The 15,957-nt window shown below is 35.7% G+C and overlaps 1 protein-coding gene across 3 annotated transcripts in view; it reads left to right on the forward strand.

Annotated features, from left to right (window-relative positions):
• The window catches only part of CHN1 (chimerin 1), a 214,678-nt gene that overhangs the window by 92,555 nt on the left and 106,166 nt on the right, over positions 1 to 15,957 (forward strand). The window lies entirely within an intron of this gene.

A 15,957-nucleotide genomic window follows, 5' to 3' on the forward strand; every position in this document is an offset into this window, starting at 1 on the left:
TTTTGAGACAGAATCTCACTCTTGCCAGGCTGGATTGCAGTGGCATGATCTCGGCTCACTGCAACCTCCACCTCCTGGGTTCAAGCTATTCTCCTGCCTCAGCTCCTGAGTAGCTGGTATTACAGGCATGGGCCAACACACCCAGCTAATTTTTACATTTTTAGTAGAGACGGGGTTTCACCATGTTGGCCAGGATGATCTCGATCTCTTGACCTCGTGGTTCACCCACCTCAGCCTCCCAAAGTGCTGGGATTATAGGCATGAACCACCACACCTGGCCTGAACAACTTTTAAAGCATTTTGTGGGAGCTGCTTCCTTCCATTCCATCTTACCCCTTCTTTACTGTTTGTATAGCTTGTCAGCTTCCATCAGTTTCTTGAATAAGGAAAGAGACCAAGAGAAAAGATCTTCATAACTTGTAAAGCTAAAGTCACTGCCATTTCTCTTAGGTTGCCTTTTGGTTGGAGCAGTTTTTCTTGGGAGCTCTTGGCTCTTCCCTATCAGCTGAGCTTCACTTAGTGTTTTGGCTGTTCTTAGCTTACAGTGCAGTGCCCAGAAACAAATACTCCTGTTAATCCTGCAATAATAACCCAACAGTAAGAACAGTAATACAAGAGCACACTTATCCATTGTACTTACCTTATGCCAGGCCTCTAACCTCATTTAATCCTCACAACAAGTCTGTGTATTGTTATTACCCCCCATTTTACAGATGAGGAAACAGCAGACCTGGATGGAGATTGAGTAACTTAGTGAAGATCACATATTTAATAAGTTGTGCTGCTGCTATTTGAACCCAGATTGTCTGACTTCGGAGTCTTTGCTCTTAATATTTCTACATTGCTGCCTCACCAAAGGCTTAGAGTAATTATCTATTGTCTTTGTTCATCCCTTTATTTGTTCATTCATGTATACATTCATCTATTTGGAAAAGACTTAAAAGCAGAGACTTCTGAAGACAGAGATCAAATATATGGAATTTCTTTTGGTAGTCACAAATAGAGGATAGAAAGTTGATGTTAATGTTTAGGACTAACATGTCTAATTCCTTCTCCAATAACTTATACCTGTGTGAGTGAGCAGGGCCGGCTCTGATTCCTGTCCACAGGATTTTATATTAATCTTTCTGTTAAATAGAATTATATAATTCAGTATTATATTGAATGCTGAAATAATTAAATACTTGGAGAATAGAGCTTGCCACAGGACTTCATGGAAATTTGCTTTCTATGGTAAATTATGAAGTGTAAATTCCCCTTCAATTACTTAATTATACTGTTTTTTTCAGGTTTAAATTGTGGTATACAGGAAAAAAATTCTGGTATGGCAATTCAAATACCTATTTAATTTACCATTAATTGAATTAGAAGACTGATTTGGGGCAAATCACAGAATTTCTTGAAGTAGATTTCTTCATCTTTCTACTCCTAACATACTATAATTCTAGAATTCTTTACCACCGTATTTCCAAATAGTCTGGTCATCTGATTGTCTGTGGTGAACAGCCTTGATGTAAACGCTGGTGGTCCAGAATAAGGAAGGAAGAAGGTGGGGTAAAATGAGAAACAGAAACCTCTCTTTCTTTCCCCTTGGTTGCCATTTCCCCTGCATTTCTCCAGGATCACATAGAAGTTATAAAACTTTAATTGGAACTCAATTTTTCCTAACTGCAATTCAGGTACTTTCACCACATTACACCACATTGCCTATCATCTTACATCTGTCACACAGTTTTCACCAGCTGATACCAGCAAATACTTGAAGGCTGAGGATTTAGTTTGGAGAAAAGTAGCACCCAGACCTTCCTATCTCTTTCTCATTCCTGCCTTCTTGCCCTCTGTCATTCTACTCATGGCTTTACATTTATAATCACTTCCCATCCACTTTGGCCCAGTAAATCTTGATGGTAATGTTTCAAATTCATATCTCTGGGGTAACTCACAGCCTTTCTTTTGTTACTGAAAATTGCCATAAAAATCATTACTTGGAAAAGAAATAATAGTGAGTAAAAGGGGGCTGTAATGGTCATAGATAGAGGAATTTTACTCATAATATACATTGAGTAATTTATGTGCCCAAATATGATTGACAGTTTCCTTGTTTTAAACTTATTGTATGGCTGAGAAGTGTTAAGCAAAATCTGAAATAGAAGTTGTATTGATAATATGTATTATTCTTATCTGATACTTGCATTTCACCTGATGATTCTCCCAGTTCACATCAGTTTGTTTTTAACATACACATAATCCATTAAGGGGTATCTAGTTTGTCTATTTTATACCCGTCAGTGTTCTTTATGCATTTACTGTGTCAACTGGGGCCTCTAAAATTAGGAATAAGTCCTTGAACTTGATTCCTCATAGACACCTCAATCTCAATATATCTAAAACTGAACTCAACGCTTTTCTCCCAAATATGCTGTGGTATCTATATTTCCTTTATTAGCTGGTGACACTATTATCAGTCGATTCCATAAGACAGAAACCAAGAAATTATTTTCACTTTTTCTTTTAGGTGTATTTTATTGTATTTGTAAGGCCTGGCACTATTCATCTAGAGGCCCCTACCTTACATTATACCACACACTATACTTCATATCAAATACATGTTTTCTGCTGTTAAAATTGTGTAAAGATGTTATGTAAATTGCTTTTGAAATTAACTTTAGTTTTATAATTTTCTTTTTTTTGTGTTTTGGAGCCATATCTTTCTTTTCATATTTCATATTTTTTATATTTTTGTATTTTTCACTTTTCTTAGACCCTGGCAAGCCCTGGGTACTGTACCTGTATGATAATGATTAAGAGGACTTTTTCTTTCTTGCTCATCTCACACAGCCAAATCCAACAATCTTATTTCTTAAGTATTTCTCAAAATTATCCCTCCTTTTCAACCCTAAGCCACTTCCTGGACTAGTTGAGTAACTGCCTAAGAAATGTCTGTGTGTCCAGCTTCATCCCTCTGATGTATCATCCCCAGTAATATAAATGATCCACCTGAAAATCCGATGGTGTGATCAGCAAGGTTGTAAGGTTAAGTAAGGCACAGAGTTTCAAAGAACACACCTCCCTCACACATTGGCACCTCTCCTTGACTTAAAAGGGACTAGCCCTCCACTGAGGACCCTAATGAATGCTATGAGGTGCTCTTTAGGGAAGTGTGTATTGTATATGTGCTGTCACAATACCAACTATCTGCAGTCAGAAAAGAAGTTTTCACCATGTGGCATGTCAGGTGTTCTATGGGTGAGATATCTTTTGCTCTTCATTTGCATCTTCTTCCATGCCCCATCCAGCCTAAATTTTAGGCTGAGCCTTGTCTGGCTTTCCTGCCTATGCTCATATTCATCTCTTGACTCAGGAAAAATGATTTTGACTCAGTGAAAGTTTGTCACACAAGGGAAGCATATAGACAGACATTTGCATGTTCAGAGTGTGTAGTTGTAAAGAAGATGCTAGCCAGGCACTTGATTATGACTCATGAAGGGTTTCAAAGTGATTCTCAGATTTTCTGTATGCTGATTTTGACAACATTTGTATTCATTGTAGTTTAATGAGATATGGCAAATATCAGTTACAAGTAACCTAAAATAATTTAAGCAGTTTGATTGAAAACACATGGCTTTCATCATTTTAGAACTAATTATTTAAAAGATATGTTTTATAAGGCACTCTAATTTTTCTCACTAAAAGAAAAAAATACTAGGTTGAGTTTGGACGTTTTCTATGGTCCATTTTTCTGGTTTACTATTTCTGACTTCTGCTGTTTCTGATCTGCTGTTAGACCCATCCACTGAGTTTTTAATGTCAAATACTATGTTATTTAGTTCCAGAATATTCTTTTGATTTTGGAAATAGTGAAGTTTAAGGAGGTGAAAAACCTTGTGGAGAGCTAATATGAGTGAATATATGAAATCTTTTAAATATTTGGTATCTACTTTCTCATTGTCACCACTGTCCTGGATAAAAACCTAAACAATTTATGGGCATAAATGCAATCATAACCCATTCAGAACTAATTTTTTTCTTGCTGTTTTATCTAAACATTTTATTTTGGGGGGATTGCTGTAAATGCCAAAAGGCCTTTACTAACTCAACAAATTTGTATCATTTTATCCTAATGACTGTTTACTTTTCCTCCTTTAACAAAATAATGCAAATAGGTGAATTGTAGCCTAAAATTAAGATCTTTCTATTATTTCTCCTAAGTCATCCATGTATTGCAGAGCACATTTGCTTAGACTCTCCAAGAGTTTTCTTGGAAATTAAAAAAAAAAAGAATTCTTTATCACTGTTGGACATTTAATATGGCATAAGACTAAAGTTATGCATTAACTTTGACTTATTATTGGGCTCTCTGTTGAGAGCCCCTTTGTTGACTCCCTTTGATATAAAATACCCCTTTTTCACAATGACTTGAGCTGCTAAATTAGTTCATTTTACTAAGAAAATAAATCTTGTGTGTATTTTATTAAAACTGGAAAAGAAACATTTAAAATGTTAACAGCTTAAACAGGAACACTTTCTATGTAATGTATAGGTTGAAAGAATAGAGGAAAATCAGAGAGAATAAGGAATTGAGATTAAAAAAAAACTATCAGAAAAGAATTGCAGTTACCCACTCTCACTGTTAGAATTTTGAAAATGAAGTTGTAGTGTAGACTTTAGACTTAGACAAACCTGCGTTCTCGTTACCTGACCTTATTTTGTGTATTTAACCTTTTCATGCTTTAGTTTCCTGTTTACAAAATGGGGATAATAATCCCAGTATATCTCAAAAGAGACCCTTTAAAATTCTGTTACAGCATCCCACTTTCAAGAATCATATTCTCTATCAATTGAGATGCTTTCAGCCACAAGTATTACCTGACATTCAAAATAAGCAAACTCAACTCACTTAGACATAAGTTATTTAAGGTAATATCTCACATACTAAGTTCAGAAATGTAATAATAACATAGATGGTCAGTATTCTAGTGATGTGAAGGACTTGTGATCTTTCTGTTTGTATTCATGGCCAGTCACAGCATCAGCTTCAGTCTGAGGTTGGTTTTCCTTGCGGTCAAAAGGTGGCTGCCAGTGCAATCAGAATTGTAAGCTTTTTTGTTTATGCCCAGCAGGAGAGTATAAGGGAACCTCTCTTCTCTCTGGCAGTATGCATCCTTTCCTTCAGGTTGATAGGGCTAGCATGAGTCTGCCTTTCCCATTCCAGGACCAATAACATCTCAGGGAAATGCATGTACTGATTGCTTGTCTAATCTAGCACCTGCTCCTAGAACTGGGAAATGGGTCAGCTTCTTCTGGAAGATAAGGCTTTGGAAGGAAGAATGAATGACCAAACAAAATTTGGTTTTCTTTTCTTGTTTTAAGTGAAGGAAGAAGGTTGGAGGAAGGGAGGGAACGTGTGTACCATTTAGATAGTTAACCATAGCCAAGTACAGGCTGTACTTAGAAAGCAGTTTCTTTGTTAAGCAGATCAACCCATGGTGTAATTTTTCAAATATTTTAGCTCTGGTCAATCTCTTACTAAAGTTGTATATCTAATTTTAGCTTTAGTAAATACTGTAGTAAGAAAATCAGGTGTGAGTTCCAAAGACAGTTTTATGTGAGGGCAGGCATCAAAGAGTTTTGTAAAACATGTTTTGATAATGTTCTTTTGTCTATAATATTTTAGAAATTTGATTTGAAATGTTGTTTTCCAAACTGACTTTAGGGCAGTATTTAAAGGTGATATGGAAAACCTAATTATATTAATAATATTAGCATAATGAAATCCATAGATTTTTTATTAATATCTAAAAATATTTATTCCTGGTATGTCACTAATATGTATCAAGGCCTTTTCATGGAAATTGAGGGGACATGCTCTTCACTGTTAAATTGGACAATTGAAATAATTCTCCAGATTCTGAATTATCAAAAGAGCAGCACTTATTGAACTTTTTTATTGTGCCAGATACTATTCAAGTAGGTCAAGAAAGAAGACATTTAAGCTAATTCTTAAAGGTAGACTGGCTTACCAAATAAAAGGGTAGAATATGATGAAAAACAATCATTTTGGGAAGAAGAAATGGTGCCAGAATATAGAACACCATGGAGCATTTCGTATATGGCAGTCTGTTGAGGGACTGGGAGCGGGGGAAATTTTAGCACTTAGTGTGCCAGGAGAGCCTAGAATTTCATGCTTAAGAATTTGGGCTTTATCTGTAGGAAATGAGAGTCATTGAAGACTTTTGGTAGAAGACAATAAGGGTTACATTTACAGTTTAGAAAGATTTGCTGGAGGAATTAGAATGCTGAGTGGAAAGGGTGGTAGGAACTATGTTTTACCAGAATTATTTAGATGATTAATTTAGTAAGCAGTTTTTCTTTGGCTATGGAGAACTGATATTTAAAAGGGCTTCTGTATACCATATAGATTTTAAAGGGCTCACTTTGAGGAGAACTGTTAACTCCAAATTTGGCAATTCCAGAGACATTTCTGTTAATCTGACTCATTTTAGCTTCTCTAAATTGGGAGAAGAACAAAGTGACATGTGCAAGAGTCTTGATAATCCCCAACCTCTGTATCTGGATATTTTAGGGCATATTTGAACGTACTCCAGAGAATGCCTTATACCTACAATACTTGGCACTTTCCTGTTGATTTTATGCTGACAATAATGTAAGAATTATTTGGAAAAATTTTAGTAATTGAGAACAAATGATAAATCCTGTAAAAAACATGATGTTTGGGAAAATTATATTTTCTTTTAAAAATATGTCACATTTCATAAATTCAGAAACATAACTTTTATCAATCTGAAAAATAAAATTTATTATACAAAATAGCACGTATATAGTATTATATTACTTATATAAAATTTCGTACCTGTAGTAGAACGGTGTCTAAAAGAATGATCATCAAAATGTTTGGTGTTTATTGCTTAATGACTAACTTAAACATGATTGTTACTTCTTTGTATTTTTTGAGTTACCTGATTTTTTTTTTTTTTTTTTTACAATGAACGTGTTTCATTTTACAAACAGAAAAACCCAAAAGAGCTGTTTTTATTTTGAGAAGAAATGAAGACATTAATTTTGGAACCTTGGGTCAAAACAAAAGATAATACCTCCTAAATCTCCAAAGATTTGACACTAAACAGAATGTATTGATTTATTTAAATAATTCCTTGGAAGAAGGATTGGTCAACCCTGGGGCAATAGAAAGAAAAGTCATAGAGGCCTCTGTTCCATCCAAGGTCATACGGGAAGGGAGTCTTGACCAGCATTGGCAATGCTGTCGCTGGCATAGAGAGGAAAAAAGAGCCACGTGGGTCTCTCTGCCATTAAATGTAATCAATTGAATGCTTTTTCCAGTAGTAGTTCCCAGAGCCTATGAGTATTGTTAATAGGAGTGTACTGCATTTCCCAAACTCATTTGATCATGAGACGCCCTTTCCATGGACTTTCTCAGTGGAACACACTTTGAGAAATGTTCCATTCAACGTTTAATCCCTCAGTTCCTCTTGCTCTGGACCTCATGCTCACCAAGCATGGCTTCCTATGTTGTCTGTCTACAAAGTGAGAAAACTTAAAATATATAGGCTGAGTGCTGAGAGCCTTTGAGTTACTATTTCTCATTTTCAATTAACAAATTAAGATTAAGTGCTGGTACTACCGGGAGGAAAAGAAGGAAGAAAATCTACCAGGTTTCTTCTGTTTGGTAAATTCAGATAAACATGTACTCCCCAGCCCTCATTTTTTTCCCCCTTTTTAAAAGACACCTTTTTTTGATCAGTGAACCTAAAACGACTGCTTACTAAAATGTTAACTTGATAGAGAAAAAACGTTAAGGGTTAATTGCCTCACTGATCCTTTTTCTTCCTGTTTTCTAATTTTTTTCCTGGACCAAAAAAGACTTGCCTCCTATCCAAAGAGGGTCATGAAACATCTACCGAAGGCAACCAAGCACTGTTTCCATGTATTATAAAATTGCACCTTTTTTTTTCTTACTCTATTTGCAAGCATGGCTTTTGTGTGTTCTCATATCTTACTTTTTTAAAACTGTTTCTTCAGTTATGTAGCATAGGAATTCACCTATTTCAAGTGTACAGTTCAGTGGTTTTTAGTACATTCACAAAATTATGACGTAATCAATTTTAGAACATTTAATCACCCTGAAAAGAACCTCTATACCCATTCACCCTCACTTTCCGTTTCTCCTCAGCTCTCCCAGCCCTAGGCAACCACTAATCTACTTTTGTCCCCATTGATGTAAACAACCTAGACATTTCATATAAATGGCATTATATAATATACGTTCTTTTGTGACTGACGTTTTTCCCTTAGCATAATGTTTTCAAAGTTTATCCATGTTGTAGCATGTGTAAGTACTTTATTCCTTTTTACTAATGAATAATATTAGAAAATATTCCAATAGTTGATGGACATTTGAGTTGTTTGTATTTTTTGTCTATTATGAATAATACTGCTGTAAATAACGTTATTATGAATAAAATTGTGTACAAGTTTTTGTATAAACATATGTTTTTATTTCTTTTGGGTATATACCTAGGAGTGAAGTTGCTGGGTCATACTGTAACTCAAAAGTAACCTTTTGAGGAATCATGGAATGGTTTTCCAAAGTGTTTATATCATTACAGTCCCACCAGCAGTGTATGAAGGTTCCGGTTTCTTCACGTCCTTTTCAACACTTGTGTTACGTCTCTTTGAATATAGACATCCTAGTATATGTGAAGTGCTATCTTTAAAAACATTTTATCCTCAGCATGGTTTTTATTCACTAGTATTCTGTCTATTCAATCTTCAACTCTCTCTCAAAAGTATGCATACATAGCAGTGGATTTAAAGTAGAAGGCAGAGAAAGCCAAAAAACTAATTTCAAGGTATTTTGGCTTTTGTATTTTAAGGTATTTATAAAGCAAATTTTATCATTTAAGGGTAGAGTTGAGTTTCAAGTACATTTTGGGGCTAATAGAAACTTTTACATAAAGAGGATGACTGTCTCTCCAGTTATCTACTTTGCAAAGAAGAACTAGAATCTCATTTGTGTATCTGCTTTAAGGTACAGTGGAAGACATGCTAGATTCCCTTAAGATCAGCATTTTAGTAACTAGATACAGTCCTAGCATAGGTGGATAATGTGATTTCTTTTCTCTGAATGATTTGGAGCCACCAAATAGTTTATTAATGGACTTAACAGTTTTATAAATATAATAATAGCTAACGTTTCCAAATATTTACTCTTCCAGGCATTATGGTAAATACTTTATGTGAATTATCTTTTAGATAGCCCACACTTTTTTCATACTGCCGCACCCATACGAAGTGATAATGTTGTGTGGTACATTAAGGTAAATGCATGAGATTATCATGGCCCAGTGTGACTGGCTCAAGGACTTCAGTGTATCAGACACTTTCTGGCCTCTGAAAGGGCTGGACAGGTTTGCTGTCTTATAACCCGTAACCTCTGTTCTTGGCAACAGGTTGGAAAACTAAGTTTTATCTATAAAATAAGACCATGTGGTAGATACTATTATTTTCCCCATTTTACAGATGAGAAAACCAAGGCTTAACTTGCTCAAGAACAAACAGCAAAAAAACTGAGAAATATAACTTGTTTAAAAACAATTATCTAGCTGGGCCTGGTGGCTCACGCCTGTAATCCCAGCACTTTAGGAGGCCAAGGTGGGTGGATCACCTGAGATTGGGAGTTGGAGACCAGCCTAACTAACATGGAGAAACCCCATCTTTACTAAAAATACAAAATTAGCCAGGCGTGGTGGCACATGCCTGTGATCCCAGCTACTCGGGAGGCTGAGGCAGGAGAATCGCTTGAACCTGGGAGGTGGAGGTTGAGGTGAGCTGGGATCATACCATTGCACTCCAGCCTGGGGGACAAGAGCAAAAACTCCATCTCAAAAGACAAAAAAAAAAAAAAAAAAAAAAAAAAAATATATACTATATATAATATACTATATATATATCTATATATTATATCACCACCACCAACATCAAAAACATGCAGCTTTTTTCTAAAGTGTGCAGAGGTATGAACCAAGTAAACTCTTAGTTTTTAATCATGCCATTTTTAGTAATTGAAGATTTTAAAGATATCAGCACATTACTATTTTTATAAACAGATATACCTTGTTTAAAGCCTTTAAGGATAAGGTTTATTCCAACTTATTCTCAAGGGTTCACTTTCCACCCCCACCACTCTCAAAAGAGAAAAACCAAATTAAGTGCATTTGAAGTTTAATAATTTAAACAAAATCCCATTATAAGATCACTTGGTAGTTATTTGTACTTATAAAATAATTTTATAGTAACTTTGTATAACTTATCAAAGAAAACAGCAATAATTCTTTATAAAATAACAGCATATTTGCATCTATGTAATTTATTATATTTCTATTATAAAAGCAACACATAGATATGGTTAAAAAAAAAAAAAACCTGAAATAAAAGTGTTTAGAATGATAAATTATAGTACTTTCCCACCGTGACATACTTCTAATTCCACTCCCTAGAGATAACACCATTCACAATTACTTGTCTGTCCTTCCAGAAACTGGGCATGCATAAAATATACTTCTGTTTTTATGGCATATATGCATATTGTGCTTTATTTTAAATGAAAACTGTTAAGGAGTGGCCAACTATAACAGCAGAGATGATCTCTAGTCTTTACGGAGGTTTGCCTTATTGTCTGCCTGACTATATAGTTGTGCAATAAACAGCTAATGCCTGACAAAAGCCATCATTACCTGTTTATTTAGTTTTAGCTCATTGGTAGTTTAAGATCATGTTGAGCCAGATTCTATGAGTTTAGCTTCAGTGCCCATGAGGGGGTTGATGATCAGTGATAGAATGGACAACCAGATGGTCAAAAAGAACTCACCCATATTCTGTAAATGCAGTTGTGATTTAATTTATTGTAGCTTTGAGTTTAGAATACTGGTAAGATTCTGTTAAGCAAGGGATTTCTGTGAGAGGGTGATATAATCTTTACGTTTCTGAAGATTTTGTGTGAAGAAACTATTGCTGCTATATTAGAAAATGATAAAATGCACAGAAATAAAAAATGTAATTTTGCTAATGATTGAAAACACCCAACAATTCATAACTGAATCTCAAAACATTAGGTTGACTTATAAAGTGAGCTTGGCCAAAGAGTTCCTGAGTAAAGCCAGAGAATCATAGTAGATATTGATAAAGGGGCTTTTGCAGTTTTAAAATGTGAAAATTGGTTGAAAGCATTTTTCATGTTAAAGAAGAAGGATCAAAAGGAACTGGGGAAGGATTATGCTGCTAGTAGGCGTTGACGTGTAATGTACTGTGTGTTCTTTTGATCTGATAGCTCATGATAGGTTCAGTTGGTTACCATGGTTTCATTCCATTTCCTGCAAACCTTCTTGTTGTGCTATTTGGAATAAATGAAAAATAATGTTCTGTAGAAAATTTTCAAAACTGTTTTCTCCTCTTAGTTTAGATTATGAATCATTTTATGGGAAAATTTTAAGATATAAGAGTAAGTGATAACACGTGATGACAGTAACATTTAGTTCTGCAGTATTGGAAAATTAATATTGATGAAGGGGATAGCACAATTTACTTAAAAATATATTGTCAGTGCTAAAAAGCTTTTAAAAAACATTGATATAATAATTACAGTTTATGTAAGGTATTCTTGCTCAGGTGTTCTTTAATAAAGCAAACTATAGAAAGTAATTGATATGACACAGTAGGAAATGGGTAGTTTAACATAAGGCATCCCTTACTTGAAAAAATTGGTATGTTCCTGAAAATGTGTTGCAAATTGAACTGTATTGTAAATGCACAAGAGGAGATAGCTGTTCAAAAAGATTAGTATTTTTTCCCTGACAAATATACAATACAAAAAATATTTTAAAATGTAGAAAACACAAAGAAAAGCAAAAGCACCCCTAATTCTACTATCCAGAAATAATCACTGTTAAAACTCCATTGTATGAAATTCTAGCATTTTCCCAAGTTATACAGAAATGACTTTATACCAGGTACACTATATTATGGTATACTTTTTTTCAGTTAGCTATGTATCGTGAATATTTTCCATATTGATAAATATATGGGAAGTTTGCTATTTGAATTAATTCTTCATAAGGTCAGGTTTCATCCTCCCCTTTTAAAAAATTCTGATTTTCACTTGTATTTACTTATTTAAATGTAGGTCTATCAGTAACTTTGTTTTTATTACCATGTGTACTATATATAAAATGCAGAAAAGTAGGAAAAGAAAAATATTACCTATAATCTCATGGCCCTCAAAGACAAACATTATTTTTTGGCATTTATTAAATGTATTTTGTTGTTCTTGTTGCTTTGTTTTAGAAAACTACAGTCTCCTTCTAGGTGCTGGAGATACAAGGAAGAATGAAACAGTCAAGATCCCTGGCTTTATGGAGCTTAACAGTTTATTAGGTAGAGAGAGGATTAGACTTTAATGAATTGTCCCACAAATGCCAAGCTAAAAACTGAGGCAAGTTGCTGTGGAAGGAAAGCAAGGGAACTATGAGTGCATAAAGGAGGATCTGATCTAAACCCGGAGTCTCACTCTAAATCTAAATTGCAGTCAGGGAAGGCTTTTCTGAGAAAGGAAAATCTGATTTGAGAACTGAAGGGTTGTTAGAGTGATCTAAGGGAAGAGAGTGAGTGAGAGGGCAAAGAGAAAGAGCCTAGAAGCCGGACCAGCATGTCCATGCAAGGGCTACAGTGCACATCTCTGAACTGAAAGAAGAGGATGGCCAGGAGCACAGTGAGTTGGAGAGAGAAGAAGTGAGGCTGCACATCTACTTCTTGTAGGCCATGTTAAGAATTTTGCTCTTTATTCTAAGAGCTAGGGTGATATGACCCAAGCTTGAATTTCCCTTTGGCTTCTGAAGAATAAACAGCTGAAGTAGATCAATAGTGGATGAACATAAGAAAGTTACTTGTTACCTTTTTTCTTAGTAACCTGTTCATGTCCATTGCCCTCTATATTTTGTGTATAGTATTTATGCAACCATTTATTATATTTACCATGCAAATTTTCTCTATTTTTGTTGGTCTTTGACATAATTTAGTGTTTCCTGGTTACACTTTAGTGAATCTTTTTCTGAGTGAAAATTTTATTTTATAAAATTTATTCCATTTTTCTTTGCCCTAGATAGCACACCTCCACAAGAGGTTTGATAGTTACTTTTTTTTTTTTTTTTTTTTTTTGAGATGGAGTCTCACTCTTTTGGCCCAGGCTGGGATGCAATGGCACAATCTCAGCTCACTGCAACCTCTGCTTCCTGGGTTCAAGTGATTCTCTTGCCTCACTCTCCCATGTAGCTGGGCATACAGGCACCTGCCACCACACCCGGCTAATTTTGTAGTTTTAGTAGAGAATGGGTTTCACCATGTTGGCCAGGCTGGTCTTGAACTCCTTACTTTAGGTGATCTGCCCACCTTTGCCTCCCAAAGTGTTGGGATTACAGGCGTGAGCCACCGCACCTGGCCTTGATAGTTACGTTTTAAAAATTTTTATGAGACAGGGCCTTCCTTGCTCTATTGTCTAGCCTGGAGTGTGATCATAGCTCACTGTATCCTGGAACTCCTCAGCTGAAGTGATCCTCCTGCCTCAGCCTCCCAAGTATCTAGGACTACAGGCACATATCACCACACCTGGCTAATTTTTTCATTTTTATGTGGAGACAGGGTGCCACCAGGCCAGTCTTGAACTGGCCTTCTCCTGAGCTCCTGGCCCGAGAAGCAATCCTCCCTTCTCGGGGTCCCAAAGTGCTGTGATTTTAGTTGTGACTCACTGCCCCTGGCCTGGGTAGTTACATTTATTCTCTTCTAGATTTTGTGGTGTGTTTTATACATGTAACTTGTTTATCCACCAATAATTTATTATGAGATATTATGTTATATATATGAGATAAATATTTTCCCAACTGTATTTAATACTTTCTTCAAAATATTAATAGGTACCACAGAAGTAAAGTAGAATATATTTGGGGATTGTTGCATACTGTATCCCTGTCCTGGGGATATTTTTTGTTTGTTTGTTTTTGTTTATGAGACAGAGTCTGGCTCTGTCGCCCAGACGAGTGCAATGGCGCGATCTCAGCTCACTGCAACCTCCACCTCCCAGGTTCAAGCGAGATTCTCCTGCCTCAGCCTCCCGAGTAGCTGGGATTACAGGCGCCCGCAGCCATGCCCAGCTATTTTTTATATTTTTAGTAGAGATAGGGTTTCATTGTGTTGGCCAGGCTGATCTCAAACTCCTGACCTCGTGATCCGCCCGCCTTGGCCTCCCAAAGTGCTGGGATTACAGGTGTGAGCCACCATGCCCGGCCAACCTGGGGATAGTTTTAAAGACTTTGAGAAGTTTTGCAATGAAACAAAATGAACGTACATATACACATAAAAACTGACAGTTTGTTATTTCCCTAACTTTTTTGAAGACAGATAACACTAATACCTCACAGAATACCACATGGTATAATTCTAAGATTTGTTTGCTAATAGCTAAGCAGTGGTTCAAATTCAATCCTGGTGGCCTTTCTGTCCCCCTTCCCAATTTTGGGGAATTATTCTTAACATCTTATTGCTGTCAACTCTACTTTGGAATTTGACAAGTTCCTCAAAATTGAGGTTACATTTATTTTTCCTGTCCTTAATTTTAGTCAAAAAGACATGGCTAGGCACATAGATCAGGTGTTGGCAAGCTTTTTCTGTAAAGGATCCTATAGTAATTATTTTAGGCATTGCAGACCAATTGAGAATATTATGCTATATAGATACTTGTGTAGCTGTTTAAAATGTAACCACTGAAAAATTTAAAACCAATGTTTAACTTGTTGGTGATACAATAATAGGCAGTGGCCTGGATTTCAGGCTAGAGCTGAAGTTTGGTGACCTCTGTCTGTTACTGCTACCATCTTTGGCAAATCTTTGACCTCTTTACACAATCTAGAGTTGACATATCTACTCAGTCGCAGACACAGGGACAAGAAGATATTCACAGGATGTAAGTGTTTTTTTTTTTCACTTTGCTTTTGTTGTTCGCATATAATTGCTATTATTTTTTACTGATGATTTTTAAACTTACCTATACTGTGACTCTTTCTAATTCTTATGTATTGTGTCTGTCTTCTCCTGAGTGCCCTACCTTTTCAATTACCAAAATTTTTCTTAGACTAGGCTTCTTATAGCACTTTTCATTCAAAACATCTACTGGTATAAATGTATATAAAAAAGGAATTGAGAAGGTAACAAGGCTGTATGGGGGTCTAGGAACCAAAGGAGCCCGTCCCACTAGCAGCCAAGGAGTTTTAAAGCTCTGTGATTCCCCCAGGATTTTCTTGGAATTTTCTAAGCAAGCCCAATCCCCATAAAATAACTAAAATTGTACTTTTATTTTCCTATATCATTGTAACAGACAGACAAAAGCATATTTTGGGGTGGCAATAATAGGTAATTGAGAATATTTTAGGGACTTCCTGTTTATATATTTTTTAGTTTATTAATTTTGTTATTATGGTAGAATTCTTAGACAAGAATTTTCTGCCACTGCTGGGGAGAAAGTTAGCATAGGATCACCTTTTTAAAAATTTATAGTAGTATACCCAGAGAGACATGATCTTGTAGAAAAAAAGTCTTGAAATAATGAAATTATTCTATCTTTGCAGTAAGGAATGAGAACTGGAATTAGGTTTGACTACAAGTAACTCAATAAGAAGTTACAATTTCTTTGTTTTTTGAGACAGTCTTGCTCTGTTGCTAGGCTGGAGTGCAGTGGCACCCTCTTGGGTCACTGCAACCTCTGCCTCCTGGGTTCAAGTGATTCTCCTGCCTCAGCCTCCCAAGTAGCTGGGACTACAGGTGCACGCTACCACACCCAGCTTATTTATTTATTTATTTATTTATTTATTTATTTAT

The sequence above is a fragment of the Rhinopithecus bieti genome, unplaced genomic scaffold (assembly GCF_001698545.2).
Source record: "Rhinopithecus bieti isolate Rb0 unplaced genomic scaffold, ASM169854v2 scaffold_43749, whole genome shotgun sequence".
Taxonomy (NCBI): Eukaryota; Metazoa; Chordata; class Mammalia; order Primates; family Cercopithecidae; genus Rhinopithecus; species Rhinopithecus bieti.